The 6889-nt window shown below is 40.3% G+C and overlaps 1 pseudogene; it reads right to left on the bottom strand.

The window, feature by feature from the left end:
• Nucleotides 1–506: 506 nt before the first annotated feature.
• On the bottom strand, nt 507–606 carry LOC127099116 (uncharacterized; annotated as a pseudogene).
• Between the last annotated feature and the right edge of the window lie 6283 nt (nt 607–6889).

Below are 6889 nucleotides of genomic sequence, written 5' to 3'. Positions count from 1 at the left end.
AATCAACGATATCGAACTATATCTCCGAGTCTTACGACGAATTCGGGAATATCGTGCTGAAAACAATCTCCCTCCTATAAACCTTCCTGATATCAAAAACATTTTTCCTTCTTTAACCGAGATGGCAGAACCAGCTCGTGCTCTTAGAGATTACGCCGCTCCATCGCAAGATGAACCGCATTCAAGTATTGCTCCGCCCGCAATCGAAGCAAACAACTTTGAACTTAAACCTTCACTGTTGCAAGCTGTGCAACAGAACCAATTCTCTGGAAATCTTACCGAAGATCCAAACCTTCATTTATCCGTATTTGTCCAATACGCTGATACTGTTAAAGCTAATGGTGTCACTTCAGAGGCAATTCGACTTCGTCTTTTTCCTTTCTCATTAAGAGATAGCGCTAGAAGATGGCTTCAATCTCTCCCTTCCAACTCAGTCACCACCTGGAACGAGTTGAAGAAAGTTTTTCTTGCCCGATATTTTCCACCAAGCAAAACAGCTATGTTAAGAGCCCAGATAAACGGATTTAAACAGAAAGACAACGAGTCTCTTTTCGAAGCATGGGAAAGATACAAAGACATGATGAGACTTTGCCCACACCATGGTTTGGAAGACTGGTTAGTAATTCACACATATTATAATGGTCTCTTATACAATACAAGGTTAACAATAGACGCCGCTGCAGGTGGTGCACTAATGAACAAACCTTATGCTGATGCTTACCAGCTTATCGAGAGCATGGCCCAAAACCACTATCAGTGGGGAACCGAACGAACAACAGTGGAAAAACCTCAACCGAAAACTGGCATGTACGAGATAAGTAACCTTGATCACGTTAATGCAAAAGTGGATGCTTTGGTCCAGAAGATTGAAAGTTTAAACGTATCACCTCCAACCGCCGTGGTTGCTATAACTCAGAATTGTGAGGTCTGTGGAATCCAAGGCCACACTCCTGCGGAATGTCAACTCTTGACTGGAATCCAAGCAGAGCAAGTAAACTATGCTCAAGGAAGCCCCTATTCGAATACCTATAACCCAAATTGGAAGAACCATCCAAACTTTTCATATAAGAGTAATAATGCTTTATACGCACCTGGACAATCTCCGAATCAAACCCCATCTGTACCTCCGGGATATCAGAAACCGAATCCTAACAATAATACCCCTAGAAAATCCAACTTGGAAATCATGATGGAAAACTTTATAGCTTCCCAACAACAAACCAATAAAGATTTCTTAAACCAGAACATACACACTGGCGAACAACTTAAACAACTAGCAAGCAAAGTAGATGCCTTGGCTACCCATAACAAAATGCTGGAAACGCAAATATCTCAAGTAGCTCAACAACAAGCACCTACTGCTGCACCAACTGGTACATTCCCTGGACAGCCCCAACCCAATCCGAGAAGCCAAGCTCATGCAATTATATTGAGAAGTGGAACGGAAGTGGAAGGACCGTCTGATCCAAGGATAGAAAACCAAAACCCTAAGAAATCTACTGAGGAAAGTGAACCTAAGGAAAAGGAAGAGAGTAATAAGGATACCCTAGAAAAGAAGGAACCTTATGTACCTCCACCACCTTACAAACCACCTATACCTTACCCCCAAAGGCTTGTTAAAACCAAAGATGTAGGCCAATTTAGAAAATTTGTCGATCTCCTTAAACAATTAAACGTTACAATTCCGTTTACCGAAGCTATTACGCAGATGCCCTCATATGCTAAATTCTTAAAAGAAATTCTTTCTAATAAAAGGAAGCTTGAGGATAGCGAAACCGTTACACTCCCTGCCGAATGTAGCGCTATAATCCAAAACATGCCTCCTAAACTCAAGGATCCGGGTAGCTTCTCTATACCCTGTCACATAGGAAAATTTGTTATCGACAAAGCCTTATGCGATTTAGGAGCCGGAATTAGCGTTATGCCCTTATCCATATGTAAGAGACTGGAGATGGGAGAATTAAGACCGACCAAAATGTCCGTACAACTAGCAGATCGTTCCATCAAATATCCTGTAGGAATCCTTGAAAACGTTCCCGTACGCATAGGTCAGTTTTACATTCCCACTGACTTCACAATTATGGACATTAGAGAAGATGATACTACACCTATTATACTAGGAAGACCATTCTTAGCAACTGCCGGTGCAATCATAGACGTAAAACGAGGAAGACTCACCTTCGAAGTAGGTGAAGAGAAAATTGAATTCATTCTTTCCCAATTCTTGAAAGCACCTGCAATAGAAGATACATGTTACTTCATGGATATCATCGATGAATGCATAAAAGAAGCAGAGTCAGGAAAAGATAAATCATCAGACTATCTTTTAGAAGACAAATCTAAACAATGCTTAGCAATAACACCGGACCCTACGCAGTGTCTTAACAAACCAACCCCTGATTTGAAAACACTTCCCAAAAATCTGAGATATGAATTCCTAGACTTAGAACTTGAACGACCTGTGATAGTCAATGCAGATCTAGGAAGACTCGAAACAGAAAAACTCCTACATATCTTAAGAAAATATCCAACCGCACTAGGATACCACATAACCGATCTTAAAGGAATAAGCCCTTCTATTTGTACGCACCGCATCATGTTAGAAGAAGACGGTAAAACCTCTAGGGAACACCAGAGAAGACTAAATCCGATCCTAAGTGAGGTAGTAAAGAAAGAAATAACCAAGTTATTGGAAGCAGGTATTATATATCCTATATCTGATAGCAAATGGGTCAGTCCTGTACACGTTGTACCAAAGAAAGGAGGCATAACCGTTATTGAAAACGAAAAAGGAGAAACTATAACTAAACGAATCGAATCGGGATGGAGAATGTGCATTGATTATAGAAAACTAAACAAAGCAACCCGAAAAGATCATTTCCCTTTACCATTCATTGACCAAATGTTAGAACGATTAGCAAAACATTCACATTTCTGTTATTTAGACGGTTATTCAGGCTTCTTTCAAGTACCAATTCACCCTGATGACCAAGAAAAGACAACATTCACATGCCCCTTTGGTACCTTCGCTTATAGACGAATGCCGTTTGGACTGTGTAATGCCCCTGCAACTTTTCAAAGATGCATGATGGCAATATTCGCCGACTTTCTCGAAAACATCATGGAAGTATTTATGGATGACTTTTCTGTATACGGACAAAGTTTCGAAGAATGCCTTGAAAACCTGGAAAGAGTTCTTGAGCGATGTGTAAAAGTAAACTTAGTACTTAATTGGGAAAAGTGCCACTTTATGGTACAAGAAGGAATTGTTTTAGGACACATAATCTCGAACAGAGGAATTGAAGTAGACAAAGCCAAAATAGAGGTAATCAAAAATCTTCAACCCCCAAGAACCGTGAGAGAAGTACGAAGCTTCTTAGGACACGCCGGTTTTTACCGACGATTCATCAAAGACTTCTCTAAGATAACTAAACCCTTAACCGGACTATTAATGAAAGATGCTGAATTCATATTCGACGATAACTGTTTAAAAGCATTTCAAACTCTTAAACAAGCATTGATCTCAGCACCCATTATGCAGACACCAGACTGGAATGAACCATTCGAGATAATGTGCGATGCCAGTGATTATGCTGTAGGTGCTGTTTTAGGACAAAGAAAGGATAAAAAACTTCATGTTATATATTACGCTAGCAGAACCCTGGATGAAGCACAGATGAATTATGCCACAACCGAGAAAGAACTCCTAGCAGTGGTATTTGCGCTAGATAAATTTCGTTCTTACTTGGTAGGAGCCAAAATAATAGTTTACACTGATCACGCTGCTATCAGGTACCTTTTAACAAAAAAGGATGCTAAACCTAGACTCCTTAGATGGATCTTGTTACTACAAGAATTCGACTTAGAAATCAAGGACAAGAAAGGAACTGAAAACGTAGTAGCAGACCACCTCTCTAGACTTGAGAACCTTGAACCGGAAAGAACAGCAATTAATGATGATTTCTCGTATGACAAACTCATAGCTACTTTGGAAGAGAACAACTCCGACATGCAAGTAGAAACCACCTTAGCTATATCTGTCATACCATGGTACGCTGATCTAGTCAATTATTTAGCTGCCGGAATAGTTCCACCTACTTTATCTTACCAGCAGAAGAAAAGATTCTTCCACGACATAAAACACTATTACTGGGATGATCCCTTACTTTTCAAAAGAGGCCCCGATGGTATTTTCCGTCGATGTGTACCCGAAGAAGAGGTAGAAAATATAATCCAACACTGTCACTCTGCGCCTTATGGTGGACACACAAGTACATCCAAGACCTGCTCTAAAATCCTACAAGCTGGCTTTTATTGGCCAACTATATGGAAGGACGTGCATGCGGCTATTAAGGAGTGTGACAGATGTCAACGCACGGGAAACATATCTAGACGTGACGAGATGCCACAAAAAGGTATCTTGGAAGTAGAGATTTTTGACGTGTGGGGGATAGACTTCATGGGACCATTTCCATCCTCCTTCGGTAACAAATACATACTCGTGGCGGTTGACTACGTATCAAAGTGGATCGAAGCTATAGCTTCTCCAACTAATGACACCCGAGTAGTAACTAGACTCTTTAAAAATATAATATTTCCGAGATTTGGCATCCCAAGGATAGTAGTCAGTGATGGTGGATCACACTTTATATCCAAGGTACTCGAAAAACTACTACTTAAATATGGAGTGAGACATAGGATAGCAACACCTTACCACCCTCAAACCAGTGGACAAGTGGAAGTATCTAACAGAGAAATCAAGCAAATACTAGAAAAAACGGTCGCCACTTCAAGGAAAGATTGGTCATTGAAATTACCAGAAGCTTTGTGGGCATACCGAACTGCTTATAAAACCCCATAGGGACGACCCCATTTAAGCTCATTTATGGAAAATCTTGTCACCTCCCGGTAGAATTAGAACATAAAGCCTATTGGGCTATTAGAAATTTAAATCTGAATTATAAAGCCGCCGGTGAAAAGAGAATCCTTGACATAAACGAATTAGAGGAACTCAGAAGAGACGCCTATGAAAATGCCAAAATCTATAAAGAAAGAACAAAACAATGGCATGATAAGCGTATATCAAGGAAAATCTTCAAGCAAGGCGACGCAGTACTTTTATTTAACTCCAGACTAAAATTATTCCCGGGAAAACTACGATCCAGATGGTCAGGACCTTTCTATATCACTAAAACCTTTCCCAGTGGAGCGGTAGAAATAAAAGGACAATCTACAGAACCGTTCACCGTAAACGGGCAACGTCTGAAACATTATCACTATGCGGAAACCAACGAGGATTCGCAAATTCTACACTTAGACGAAACGCCCCCAGGACTCATAGACTATATTAACAGTTTCTTTGTCGAGCTTGCGACATTTAAACAAAGCGCTTAGTGGGAGACAACCCACAAATTAATTTGCTATTTTATTATTCTATTATTATTATCATTTCTCTATTTTTCTCTTAATTACTCTTTTAATTTCTATTTAGTATTCATTATTGATTTATTCAAAAAAAAAAAAAAAATATATCCATATAATAATAATAATTCTTTTCTTCTTTCGGCATTTGGCCAAATCCTGACTTAAACTCATGTTTTCTTTTCTCTAGTTAACACTAACCAGATGGGACATTTTGACCGTATGGGTATCAAGTTCAGAGGAATGGCTCAGAAACGAAGGTTTGAAGAACTAGCCGCTAGAGAGATGCTGCCTAGTTTATATGCTGATGATTGGGCTATGACTGCCCTTGGACTGAGACAGAGTGTCCTGTTTTTGCTGAATCAGATAGGATGGGAGACCTCCCCTATCCTGAGACATTTCACCACCTACCGGAGACTCACACTAGAATTCCTTAGTTCATTAATCTATCTACCTAGCCATGGAAAAGGAATTACCAGAGGTTTTATCCAGTTCAGAATGTTCAATATGGAGTACCAATTTAATATTAGAGACTTCACCAACCTTTGGGTTTTCCTACCTCCTTTGATACATTCACTATAAGCCAGGAAGAACTTTTTGAATATAGAGAGCTTGAACACTTTTGGGGTAAGCTGACTGGAAATGATGAGCCCGAAGAACATGAGTTTCTCTCTGGAAACATACATAACCCGGCTTTTCGCTATTTCCATAAGATCCTGACCCACACTTTATTTGGGAAGAAGCCAAATAGTACTTCAGTTTCACGTGATGAACTCTTCATCATATTTTGTGCTTCTCAGAACCGTCCAGTAAACGGTGCTACTTTTATGTTAGCTAATTTGGACCACCTTATCCAGGATGAGCGAGCACCCATTAGAATAGGTGGCCTGATAACTATGATAGGTAATGCTATTGGATTACGTCAGCCTATGCTTGACCTGAACCCCTTTTGTGGCATTACTACTATGAGTATACCTTTCCTCTTCAACACTATGTTTATAGCAAACCTAGGGTATGATGAGTTTGAGCTTGTTATTGATAACCAGGTTCTCTGCCTATTCACCATGCCCGATCCTAGGACTAGTGTTCATAACCAAAGGAACTGGCTCTATAACCTGAATGAAACCCCAACTCCTGCTGGATCCACTGAATCCATCCAGGATTATGAGATTTGTGATGACTATGAGCACTATGTTGACCATATCTCTCTTGCTGAATCTGACCCTCAGACTCCATCCGGCTACTATGATATTGATCCTCCTCCTCAGCCTGTCCTGACCGAAGAATCAGTCATGCCTGATCTCCGACATCATATGCCAGGAACAGATATTAAAACCGTCATTGAAGCCTTGATGTCAGAACAAAACGCCCTCAGGGAAGATTTCCACAGCTTGAGACTTGCAGTACTAGAACACATGAGCAGCACGGCAAGTCAGTTACGTATGTTACGGCATCATGTTAACTCTTT

This window comes from Lathyrus oleraceus, chromosome 6 (genome assembly GCF_024323335.1).
Source record: "Lathyrus oleraceus cultivar Zhongwan6 chromosome 6, CAAS_Psat_ZW6_1.0, whole genome shotgun sequence".
NCBI classification, from domain to species: Eukaryota; Viridiplantae; Streptophyta; class Magnoliopsida; order Fabales; family Fabaceae; genus Lathyrus; species Lathyrus oleraceus.
The sequence above is the reverse complement of the archived record's forward strand: the minus strand, read 5'-3'. Positions and strand labels throughout refer to the sequence as shown.